This window comes from Vicugna pacos, chromosome 11 (genome assembly GCF_048564905.1).
Source record: "Vicugna pacos chromosome 11, VicPac4, whole genome shotgun sequence".
NCBI lineage: Eukaryota > Metazoa > Chordata > Mammalia > Artiodactyla > Camelidae > Vicugna > Vicugna pacos.
In genome coordinates this window covers 17189076-17202544 of record NC_132997.1, presented here as the reverse complement: position 1 = coordinate 17202544, position 13469 = coordinate 17189076, and the positions used below count along the sequence as shown (strand labels likewise).

General features: G+C 42.8%; 1 long non-coding RNA gene across 2 annotated transcripts in view; it reads right to left on the bottom strand.

Annotated features, from left to right (window-relative positions):
* Window positions 1–10097, bottom strand: part of LOC140699172 (uncharacterized) — a 45839-nt gene extending 35742 nt beyond the window's left edge. The window contains exon 1 of one of the 2 annotated variants that reach the window (XR_012077178.1): window positions 9999–10097. This is a non-coding gene — a long non-coding RNA (uncharacterized lncRNA). Of the gene's footprint in view, window positions 1–9869; window positions 9976–9998 lie in introns of those variants that run through there. The other variant, XR_012077177.1, reaches the window with a different exon arrangement.
* Window positions 10098–13469: the final 3372 nt, after the last annotated feature.

Sequence of the window (13469 nt, the reverse complement as noted above, 5' to 3'; positions counted from 1 at the left end):
ACCAGATGAAGCACAAAAAAAAAAATCAGTGAACTCAAGGACAGGTGAGGGGAACCCCCTCAAGCATAGAAGCAAAAATGGACAGGAAGGGAAAAAAAAAGTGAAGGCAGCTTACAAGACTAATGGCACAACATCAAGCACAATAACATTCTCATTATAGGAGCTTCAGAAGGAGAAGAGAAAAGGGGGCAGAAAATATATGCAAAGAAACGAGCTCTGAAACTTTTCCTAACCTGGATAAGGAAACAGACACCCAATTACAGGAAGCCCAGAGAGCTCCAAAGCAGACTGGTAACTAGTAAGAATCAGTAAATTTTGGAACTTCCTACAAACAAAAATCCAGGACCACCAATATCACAGAAATACAAAATATCATACGAGATACTATGAACAACTACATAGAAACAAAGTGAAAAACCTAGAAGAAATGGACAAGTTTCTGGAAATATACAGTCCACCAAGATGGAATCAAGAAGAAACTGATCTCTTGAACAAACCGATCACTAGACATGAAACCTAATTAGCAATAAAAAACCTCCCTACAGATAAAAGTCCATGACCAGATGGCTTCACTGGGGAATTCTACCAACCATACAAAAAGAACTCAAACTAGTTCTACTCAAACTCTTCCAGAAGACTGAAAAAGAGGGAGTACTCCCAAACTCATTCTATGAAGCCATCATCACCCTGATGCCAAAACCAGGCAAAGACACTACCAAAACAGAGAATTATAGGCCAGTATCACTGATTAAAATAGATGCAAAAATCCTCAACAAAATATTAGCAAACAGAATCCAGCAGCACATAAAACAGTTCACAAACCATGATCAAGTTGGACTCATTCCAGGAACACAAGGATGGCTCAACATTAGCAAATCAATCAATATAATACACCACATCAAGAGAGAATGGACAAAAAACACATGATCATCTCAATAGATGCAGGAAAAGAATTTGATAAAATTCAACACCCATTTATGATAAAGACTCTCAACACAGTGGGTATAGAGGGAACATATATCAACATGATAAAAACTATTTATGACAAACCTATAGCCAGCTTAGTACTCAATGGTGAAAAACTAAAAACTTTCCCACTAAAATCCGGGCCAACAAAGTCGTCCACTCTCACCACTCCTATTCAACAGAGTCTTGAAGTACTAGCCACAGCAATCAGGCAAGGAAAAAGAAATAAAAGGGATCCAAATTGGAAAACAAGAGGTAAAATTGTCACTATATGCAGATGACATGATACTATAGATAGAAAAACCTAAAAGTGCCACACAAAACTACCAGAACTAATCAAAGAATTCAGCAAGTTAGCAGGATACAAGATTAATGTACAAAAATCAGTTGCATTTATTTACACTAACAATGAATCAATAGGAAAAGAAAGTAAAGAAACAGTCCCTTTTTAAACACCACCCAAAGTAATAAAATACCTAGGAATAAATCTAGCCAAGGAGGTGAAAGACTTATACATAGAGAACTAGAAAACATCGACTAAGGAAATTAAAGAAGACTTAACAAAATGGAAAGATATCCCATGCTCATGTATTGGAAGAATCAATATTGTTAAAATGGTCATTCTGCCCAAGGCAACATACAGATTTAATGTAACCTCTATTAAATTACCCAGGGCATATTTCACAGAACTAGAACAAATAATAATAATAACATTTATATGGAATCACAAAAGACCCAGAATTGCCATAGCACTGCTGAAGAAAAAGAATGAGCCTGGAGAAATAATCCTCCCAGACTGCAGACAATACTACAGAGATACAGTCATCAAAACAGCATGGCATTGGCACAAAAATAGACCTACGGAACAATGGAACAGAATAGAGAGCACAGAAATGAACCCATAAGGTTTTGGTCAATTAATCTTCGACAAAGGAGGCAAGAACATACAATGGAATAAAGACAGTCTCTTCAGCAAATGGTTTTGGGAAAACTGAACAGCAGCAATGTAAATCAATAAAGCAAGAATACTCCCTCACATCATGTACAAAACTAAACTCAAAATCGATTAAAGACTTAAACATAAGACAAGACACAATAAAAATCCGAGAAGAAAACATAGGCAAAACATTATCTCACATATATCTCGTCAATGTTCTCCTCGGGCAGTCTATTCAAGAAACAGAAATAAAAGCAAAAACAAACAAATGGGATCTAATTAAACTTACAAGCTTTTGCACAGCAGAGGAAAACATAAGCAAAACCAAACAACAACCTATGGAATGGGCTCACTCTAAGCCAGGCATCCACCATCTATGAGCTGCTGGGGACTAGGTGTTTTATTCACTGAAGTAGCTGAACAACTACTACGTGTCCTAGTGCATACCGACACCACTTGATGAATTAATTAGAAACTGGGAAGCCCAGGAGGAGTTAGTGGTTCTGTTCAGAATTCTCTCATATCAGTGTTTTCACCAAGTGACACAGTAATCTATTTCCTTATCAGTCTGTCTCCTACACCACCTGCAGCATTCCTTAGGGTGGGTGGGAACATGGACCAGGGCCAAGCAGAGAAGATGCTCTAACTGATAAATCTCACCAGGAGAGGATGTTGCCCGAGACCACACAACCCTGTGACCCAAGTCTGACAGTCTCACTTCCATAGACTCTGCTTCACACTCCAGGATGATGTCCAAGAGACTGAGGGGAGGGAGGACACTGGTCTCACCAGGCCTGCTCACTTCCAGGGAGTAACAACTAGAGCACTAACCCGAGGCCACGGGCTCAGCACTCACCGATGTGTTTCATTCAATCCTCCCAACCCTGAGGTGGGTATCACTACCCTTTCTCTACAGAAGAGAAAAACAAGCTCAGTTCACATACAGGTGTTCAGAGCCCACACTATTTCCTGCTCTACTGTACAGACTCCCAGCCAGAGATTAGAACATGGGCCTCTGACAATCTGGTGTGAAGTCAGTCAGTGGGTGGTGGGTTCTTGGGTGTTTATTGTTAGGCTGCATAACTCTCATGTTAGATACATATCAAATATTAAATACATTGTAAAGAACACCACCCAGTTTGGCTGCCACCCCGATACTGCCAAAGACGAAACCACAAGCACCCTAAAATCAGCCCAAAGCCCCTCTCTTGCCTAAATGACTTTGCCCTCCCCTCTTCTCCTCCCCACCAGCCCCCATCAGCAGGCCTCGGCCCAGCACAACAGGTAGGTAAGCAGCACCAAGAGCTACCATGGTAAGTGTCAGAGGTCAGCGGGAGACATCTCATGACCACCCCCACCTCACTGCGCCACCTTAGAGACGTTCAGCCTTATCAGATGACTCCACCTGGGCCTCAGCTGTCCAGACCAGTGGTGGACATTAGCCCAAGCTGGATCAGATTCTCTCCCCCAGGAATCAGACTGCTCTGAAGACACATATCTCTGGGGAGTGAGGGTCAGCTCTCTTCTGCCAACTGCATGGGATGCGGTAAAAGTGAAAAGAGAAGAAACAAACAAAAACAGCTATGCAGAGATGCAGGATACAAGAAGATTTTCTAAATGTACAAAGGGTGGGGAGTAGATGCTTTGATCTAGTTTTTAGTTCCTACCTTCTTACCATCCATTTCCCACAAGTAGTGCCTCAAACACTTTAGCACCCTTCCCTATCTTTCACTCAGCTAGCTCTAAGTCATTCTCCAGGTCCCAGCTTAAACAGCACTTCCTCCAGGAAACTGGCCCGGACTACTCCTCAGAGCTTTGCTCCACTTTTTAGGGGTATAAAGGGTAGCACTCTGCACCTCATCATTTTCAGTAAATGTGATTACTTCCCTGTTAAGACTGTAATCACCAAACAGTAAAAACCACTTCGATCATACTGCTTAATACACAGGTCAGGTACATGCTCAGTATCATTACTAAATCAGTGAACATCAAGAAACTGGTGGGGGTACGTAGGAGGAGAAGGATCAACACTGATAAACACCCTTCTGATAACAATGAAGCTGCTTTGACCCTACCTTCCTCACCCCTTCCAAGTTTCTGCTTCCTCCTTCTTCCATCTCCACAACAGGCCCAAGTTTGCCATGACAATCATCATTTTATACTTTGGTGACAACACATTCAGGAACCCAGGCTGGAAGAAGAAGGTTTCCAGGTAACTCACCACAACAGAGGAAAGTCTACAGTAGTTTAGTAAAAAAAAATAATAATAATAATGACAGGTTTTGAGGTCTAGACAAATCTCAGTTCTGCTGGATATTTACTGGCTGTGAACCCTGGACATGTTACCTAAGACCTGGTTTCCTCATCTGTACAGTGAAAAAAAAATAACTCAAAGGTGAGGATGAAAATGACTTTCAAACCACAGCACCTAAGGCAAGCTTGCAAGTAATGTTAGTCAGCTGGTGATGGTGAAGTCCTGCAGACCTCACGCCTACACCCCACCCCCAGCTCCTACCAGCCACGGATGGGCTCAGAGCCCAGAGCCTGCCTTAAGACTGCGCATCTGAGAGACCCTGGAGAACATCAAACCTGTTGGCTTTCCAACGTATGGGAGCCTCAAGAAGTGAAAGACAAAAGAGAAGCCAAAAGGAAGAAACAGTATCTCAGGGTCAGGCAGGTGGGTGGGCAGAGCAGGCTGGATGGATGGTGGGGTAGCTTGAGATGTTTTGGGGGGAATCGCTTGATTTTTACTTAGTAGGTACATTACTGCCAGCAAGGTGAGGAATAAACTATACATAGTTCCTGGAAAACTCAACTAGGATGCTTTTCATTAAAGAATTTTTATTAATACTTGAGAATTGAGAACATACAAATTCAATTCATCAGAATGGCATATATATTACAGCTAATCACCAGGAGCACATTATTTGGGATGTTACTAATATCAAAATGAATTTTGTTTGCATTTTACTTGCACACAAAACTGCTCAGAAACTCTGGATTTTCTGTTGCTTATGTAAAATGGTCTCGTCCCATCTCTGAGCTCTGAAAACCAGACAAGAGACTTCTTTTTTAAAAGTCAAATTAACAGCTAAACCAGCACAACTAGGAATCTGATCTGGAACCTCTGTACATGATTTATACCACTGCTGGTCCTGCCTTTCAAACAGGTGGTACCAATACCCAGCAAAGTCCCAGGGAGGGATGGAGGGAGGGCTAGAGCTGAAAGTAATAAGGACAAGTTGTTGGAGGAGATCAATCTCAGAGGAAGGCAGGACCTGACTAGGACCCAGCCCTTCTTCATGATGGGCTGGAGGGAAACAGCACTGGCATCTAAACAGGAGGCTTCTCTGGTGCAGGGACTGAATGTGCTGCATGCAAACTGCATGCAGGTCGTTTGGCATGTTGGCCTCCACCTCATACACACCAAAGGCCAATAACACCTCCAATCAATGCAACAACAAAAAGTAAAACAAAACCCACATACATTTCAATGCCCCTGTAGACTGGATAAAAATCACACCCACTGAGTAGCCCTAAGTAAGTAAACAGAAGAGACAAGCGCAGCGATTAGAAAGTCAACGAGAGACAGAGGGAAACACAAAATTGGATGAGGAACCAGCAGAAAAAGGGCATCCTTCAGGGACCTTCACCGACCAAATCAAGTCCCAACTCCTTTGAAAACAAAGCCCTTCAGAACTCGGCCCCACCCATCCCAGCTGCCTCCACTCCAGCTTTCTCCCCAAGGCACCCACCCACAGCCTCACTTCTCAGACAACTCCTGCTTTTCCTGACCGGCTGTGACCTGTTCAGACTGCTGTGCCTCAGCGTGCGCACTCTCCTCTACCCGGAGTGCACGTCTCACGGCCAACTCCCAGTCAGACACCAACACCCAGCGCGAAGGTTTGCGAAGCCAGACACGGACAGCCACACGCCACTCAGGACTTTGTCACCCACAGCACTCTACAGGGGCTTCTGTGTTCCCGCCCAACTGCACCCCATTGTCTGGAACAACAGCTACTGAAGGGCAGGCGCCATGTAAGTCCTTGCAGAGAACTGGTGCTGAATGAATTCTAAGTGAATGACCTTGCATGAAAGGTTTTTAAAAGGCTAAAAAGCAAACCATGGGAAAAGTAGACGATAGATATTTTCTGCTACTGAAAGCATGCATTTTCTCAACTCTACTCTTTGGCTGAGTATCACTTAGGAAGCAGACACAGATGCTCTACCACTTCCTAGTTGGGCATCTGTGGGCAAATTAAGCAACCTCGCTGTGTCTCAGACTCCCACTTAAGGAAAGGAACCACCCCTGCAGTGTGGTTAAGAGGACTAATGAATATATGCTTTAATGATGCCAATTAAAAAATAACAGAAAACATTGACTAAATGGTAGTTCTTACCAGCCTGCTGTGATCACAGAAACATTAACAGGACCAGATACTGCACCATCAGGAATATGAGCACGACAAAATTTTTGTTAAAACTATGTTTTTTCAGGAGAGCTGAAAGTCAACAAATCCAACAGCTTGTCTTCCAGCTGCACCCTGCTCTCTACGGTCCTCTGTACCGATCCCTAGTGACCACTATGTCCCCGGCTCCTCCGACAATGTGGACTCCCAGGTCTCTGGCCTCTGACCACACCTCCTCCTCCTCTTCTGTAGCTGCCCACTAAGGACACCTAAAGTCAGGCATTCCTTCGGCTCAGCTCACACATTTTTTCTCATCTTGTCCTCTCTCAAGCCTTCAATTATCATCTATGGAGATGATCCCACGACCTCTCAGTTACACTCAGAAAATGTTTCAAGCTGAATTTACCCAAAACAGATGGTTATCTTAATTAGATAATGAAGCATACACCTTCAATTTCTCTCTTTCATACCATTTTTTCCCCCTTTTCTCCGGTCTTGTACATCTCACCAGTCCTAAGCTTCCTCTTCCTTTCCCACCTCTTAGAACTACTTGATTGCCAAGGCTTCTTCTTTGGTCTTTCTGTTCTGTCTCACTGGTTCTTAACTTCGCTGGGATAATGAACCCTTTGAAAATATACTGAATGATATGGATTGTTTACTAAAAAGATAAACACACAGAATATATGTATGCGATTTCACCTAACCAATGATCTCAAATAAGGATCTGTGCTCCTGTACACCAGACTACAACTTACACAAATTTCCATCTCCAGATTCTATGTCCCTCTTATTTTCAGGATGCCTTGTGGATACAACCTAAAGGACCTACTTGCATCATAAACTTAACAAGTCCAAACCAGAACTCACTATTTTTCCTTAACAAACCTCTGCCTACAGTATTCCTCCTCTAATGACGGCACCACCGTAACTCTTACCCTGTAAGACCTCATCATCCTTTGCATCCCATACCTGCCATGAAGAGCCCATTATTGACTCTAACATCTCCATCCTCCACACCGCTACCTCACTTCACCTTTAGAAGGCCACTAGCCTAGTTGAATCCCTACCTTAATTTTCTCCTGTCATTTCCACCAGTGTCGATCTAGATTCTCCCAAAATTTCAAAACTGATCATGTGCCTGCCTCTTTTCAAAAACTTTGATCCTTCTCCATTGCACAAACATAAAATCTAACTCTATTCTGCCTACAGAGTCCTCCACAATTTGCCACCTAAGTCCTTTTGCAGGATTGGATTCCATAGCTTAGATTGTCCCTTACACCTATTATCTTTCTATCAAAATCACACCACTCAGAAAGGCTCAGTTCAAACTCCACTCTTTATATCCCCTATGTAATGTTTAGGGAAGGACTTTTCATGGAAAAGGCAAAATTCCTAATGAACAGATTCAGAAAATAAAAAAAAAATTCTTCCTTAAAATTTTAAGTCCTTCTGGAAACATTAAGCTTTTTAAAATGTCAGTTCTTCAAATATTATTAATATTTCAATCGAGAAATCCTTCAAAAACCCAGCATCGTTAACCAACATTTACTAAATACTAATAATGCACAATGTGAATTAAACTCTTATATGAAATACAATCAACCTGAAGGTAAAAAGTTATAATCTGGTCCCAGGATTCTAATTCCAATATTATTTGTACTTGGATCTTTCTTAAGAAAGGAAAATATATATAGTAAGTGGACTTGACATTTCACCTAATAGAGACTTAAGTCATGTAAGTCCACAGCCGAGATAGAAAGTTACCAGATCTAAACCATCATCAAGCTAGGAAAAATTCTCATCAGATTAAAAAAAAATTTTTGACTGAGATGTCATAAAATTAGACTTTTTCAGTACACATTTAAGCGTTAATTTTTTCTAAGGGCCCAATGATGTGACGGGCAATTCCGAGCCTCTCACAACGAGACCTGGTGACTAGCACACATACCAGCAGGTGCACAGCAATCAGACCTACTCCAGGTAAGTGATGTTGTGGGCAGTACTGTCTTTCTGTTACCTTCTAGGACCTTATTTCTTTTAGGCCTGACCTAATTTAATTCCTCTTATGGATCCCAGCCTACTGAGTTCACGTGAATCTTCACAGCTGTGTACTGTGAAGCACTCTGCTCCTGAAGAGAATGCAAATATTCAAGTATTTTTTTAAAGAATTTTAACTAGTCTTTGTACTTAGCTAACATACGTGGTAAAATATTCCCTCTGTGTATTTCTATAATTATTACCGTTCAAATTTGAACGTTTCTGAAATAAATTTGCTTGTAAGAGTAAAATATGCTAAAATTTCAAATTTATTAATAATACTAATTAAGGAAAATAGGGAGTAATGAAAAGAGCTCTGGCAACTGAAACAGGATCTCAGGTACAATCTGAAGTCTGACTCTTTAGTTGTGGGACATTCAGAACCGGCTTCACCTCAAAACACTTTCTCATCTGAAATAGAGCTAGCACTGCCCTTCCCTCTCTGCAGCTGGCTGTTCAGGTAACATGAGATAAGGTACATAGCACAGTACCTGACATGAAGTGATCATAAATAGTCTGCTTCCTTCACACAACACAAAAGACACACATGAAGGTTTAGGCATAAGGAAGCCTACACCACAAATCTGCATGAGCACAAAATATCACAGGTAGTTGGTTCTAACAACAAAAAACAAAGAAAAATCACCATCAACCCCATCCCACGAACACTTCTGAGGGATCTCGAGCCAGACAAGGGCGCCTGCATGTGGCTCTGCAAGAACTCCATCAGGGCGGCACACACACAGACCACTAAAGCTTCAACAGGGAAAGTCCACAGTCATTATGCTAAAACCTCTGGAAACCTTTATGCCAGTACAAGAGCTCACGCCCGGTAAAAGGGGGGACAAGTCAAATTAGGCCCAACTCCAAGAGACTCCTTAAATAAGTCACAACAGCGATGCTGACTTACCCTTCCTGAAACGCGAACAGTACCATGCCCAAACCCATTTAAACACTTGAAGATGGAGACATTCCACACCCACACTGGTGCCACTTCATGCCTGTTAGAAAGCCTGCGCAGGGGAGCACTCCTGGCACCACGGAAGATGCTGAACCAAAGCCGACCACGGAAAAGGCAGGGGAGGGGGGAAAACAAGACGATGACTTCGGGGTTGTGCACACGCGCCACTGAGAACCGCTGTCCAGACCGCAGCCGCCTCCTCAAGCATCTTAAGTACTTCGCGGCTTCACTATGGGGACGTCAAGGGAAGGCCGCTAGTCAAGTACCCTAGGGCTGAGGGCAGTTCCCGTCCCGGGGGTCCCGGGTCCCGGCCTCCGACCCCCGCGCCGCTCCCCTACTCTGCGCGCCATCGAGGACCGCCCGGGAAGCACCGCGAATAACGACCCGGCCCGAGCGGCCCGGCCCCGCCCGAGACCCCCGGCGCGCGGACGGCGGGCAGCCCGGCTGCGGTCCGGCCAGGGTCGGGGTCGCGGGTCGGGCACGACGCCACTGCCGCAGCCAACGAGGCGGAGCGGGAGGCCGGGCGGGCGCGGCCGGCACGCGGGGCGCGGACACTCACCACACCACGCGGTAGGAGCCTTCGCGGATGAGACTGCTGGAGCGCGGCCCCACGCCTAAGACCTGCGGGCCGACCAGCTCGGGGCGGCCGCCGCCGCCGCCGCCGCCGCCGCCGCCGCGCTGGGCTTACCGCTCCGCGGCCGCCGCTCGGCCCATGCCGCTCCTCCCGGAGGGACCGCGCTGCCGCCGCCGCCGCCGCCGCCGCCGCCGCCGCCGCCGCGCTGGGCTTACCGCTCCGCGGCCGCCGCTCGGCCCATGCCGCTCCTCCCGGAGGGACCGCGCCGCCGCCGCCGCCGCCGCAGCCGCCGCCGCCCCAGGGGAGCCGCGGAGCTTCTGAAACGATGGCCGCTCACACCAACTGCCGCCTGCCAACTGGCGGGCCGGTAGGCGGAAGGAGGGGCGAGGCCGAGAGGGCTCTGGGGCGGGGCCTGTCCTGGCAGCGAGCGCGCGGATTGGCTCCTGTGGTCTGGGGGTGGGGCTTTTGATTGAATGGGTGGATGAATAAATAATCCCTAAAATTCATTTTTTTAAAAGAAAAACCAGAGGAGAACACTTGAGACTATATTTAATTTGGAGGTCAAACAAAGCCAAAATTATCCAGATGACCTCTAAGTTCTGGCATGAATTTGTAGCACTCGTTTTACATAGTTGATAGTTGCTGATAAGAGTGAGAAATGGGTTTTTAACAGGTAGAAAATTACTGACTTTTGCTTGATCCCACATGTCTTGCAAGGAGAAAGCCAAGATGTCAGGCAAGAAGAAACAGTTGGTCTTGCTGTAGCAATGAATAGCAGAATATTGCAGACGTGATTAACATTAAGTTTTAGTTCTATTTTTGTAACTTCCTACACATATGTATTCCCGCATAAGAGATGAATGACATGCACACGAGAGGTTTTGTTGAGTGAACGTATAGATGAGTGAATTCACATGTAACTTTGCTGGACGCAGCCTTCTTATTTCTTAATCTATCTATTTGTATCCTCATGTTTGACATGACCAGCTCTGTCTCAGGCATGCCTAAGTATCTATTTGGGATTCAAATTACCTCATAAGGACCCTCATTTTACTCTAGGATGATGGTAAACACTTGGCATTATCTGTATATCATTATGTCCTCGATATTTCTTATTTTGATTGTCTTGTCATTAACTTTCCTCCTTTAACCTCTCTCTTCTCCCAGGACATGGAGGCTTTCTTTTTTCCTATTCAATTAGTGATCTAATTTTTCTGTCTTTAAAAAAATTACTGACTTCTAACTACATACAGTCATCCCTTGGTATCTGCAGGGAATTGCTACTCAAATCCCCAGATGCTCAATCCCTTAAATAAAATTGTTTGTAGTTTGCATATAACCCACACACATCCTCCTGTATACTTGAAATCACCTCTTGATTACTTATAATTTCTAATACAACATAAATGCTATGTAAATTGTAGCTGGAGCACAACAAATTCAAGTTTGCTTTTTGGAACTTTATGAAATTTTTTGCCCTGAGTATTTTGGATCTGTGTTCGGTTGAATCCACAAATGCAGACCCCACGGATAAAGAGGACTGACTGTACCATGAATCATACTGGTCACTAGGACCACAGAGATACACAGGACATAGTCCTTCTTGCCAATAAGCTCCAGTCAGTAGAAGAAGTAGACATCCATGTGTAGCACCAGTAAGACATTGTAGTAAGCACAGAACAGAACAAATATAAGGTTCTGTGTTATTGTGGACAGAGACTTGTTATAAAGAGGATCAAGGTGGGCAAGGCAGGCTTTTTAGTGAAGGTTATATTGAAGCCAAACCATCTCATTTACTTCTATGTATCTTTTGTTGCATTACATTCCAAAAGCCAAATGGGTCAAGCCCTCAGAAGATCTATTGATCTGTCATCAAATCTTCTTTCCCTGCTGAGAGAAGCTTCCTTTGAGGAGCTAGTCTTTGCTGGGTAATCCCATCAACAGAAAAGCCTGCATTTCAAATCAGTCAGCGAACACAAAACACAAAATAGCTTTATTAGAAATCTCTCAGCTTCTATCATTTACAGCACTTTATGGCTGAGCTGCCTTATGTTTAAACAACAGAAAATGTTGAAGGGATTTTTACTTGTGAGGACTAGACTCAAACCCAAGATATGGTGGTTGACTCAGACTTCTTAATGCACTTAGAAAATGTAGGATTTTGACTGTTTTGAAACATCTTTGCGAATTATAGAGATAAGACTGAAAATAAAAATCATCTAAATTCTGTATTAAGAATAAATTTTGTGTTGTTCAAACCTGTAAAATATTCTGCCTTATGTTAAAATGCAGACGATCCTCTCCTATAAAGAACCAAACTTAGAGCAACAAATTTTTAGCTTGGGTTTTAAAGGGTGAAAGAGGACAGTTAGAAAGAAAAGAAGCCTGGAGCATTTTTGTGATGAAAAAATTTGAAATAATCAAAATCTTCTATTTTTGTTCCATGACTTAATAATTAAATTGTACTTTTCTTTTTCCAAAACAAAGAGGCAGAAACAATGATTGCAATAGTTAAATACTTATTTATTTCTTTAAAAAAGTTATAACACCTTTAGGATCAAATTACTTACAAATTTAACTTGATTACTTTCTGAGAGAAATACCAGTTTGAAATAAAAGTCTTGCATTCCAGAGAGCATTATAAATACCTAAAAACAAGGGAGGAAAACTGTACTGTTTTAAAGCATGCTGGAATAAATAAAAATATTTATTTATTTTTTTTTTTTTTGGTGCATGACTAATAGCGAATAGCATTTAGAAGATTTGGAGATGATCTGGTTTGCATTAAACATATTTAAACATTTTAAAATGTGTCATGAATTAAGTCAAGCTTTACCTCAAATAGATGCTGAAAATACCAAAATACACAGAGTTTTCCTGTATTTAAAATCGTGATTATCTAACAACCACTTGGCTTTTGTTTTTCCTCAGAGCACAATCAGATGAACTGGAAAAAATAGAAAAGCATGGCCGGTCCTCCAGACAGGGAAAATGACAAGTCTCTGGACGAACCTGAGCAGTGAGCGCATCATAGGACCCTGTAGATGGCATCCAGGCTATGGGTGGGCTCTTTCCATTTGGAAAATGCAGTATCTTCTGTGCACACGTGTCATGAATAATGTGAGGATAAACGTGTTTTGTGCATTGTCTTTTACCTCTTAACTTGGCTTACATCGGGCTTCTATGTAATGCCACACACTGTGCTTTCCCAAAATTGGGGAAGACATCATCCTTGCTTAGGACACCAAGAGCATGTAATTTTTGTGATTTTTTATGGTTATATTTGTTCAAATGCTGTTTATCTGTATGATACACAGTTTCATACGAATCTCCACTTTGTCAACCTGATAAATCACATTTCTTTAAAAACAAAAACTTTCTTCTAAACATATGCTAGCCCTTGAATAGTTTTTAACACTGATTTTTGAATTGAAACAAGTAGTTTTTGTAAATGTTACTCATAAAAATGGATCTGAAACAGAGTCTGAGAATCATAACTGTATATGAATAAAGGATTCTTTTGTATTGGTAAATATCTCTTATTCAATCCTCCAATAAGTTAAATTTCATTAATTTAAATAATTA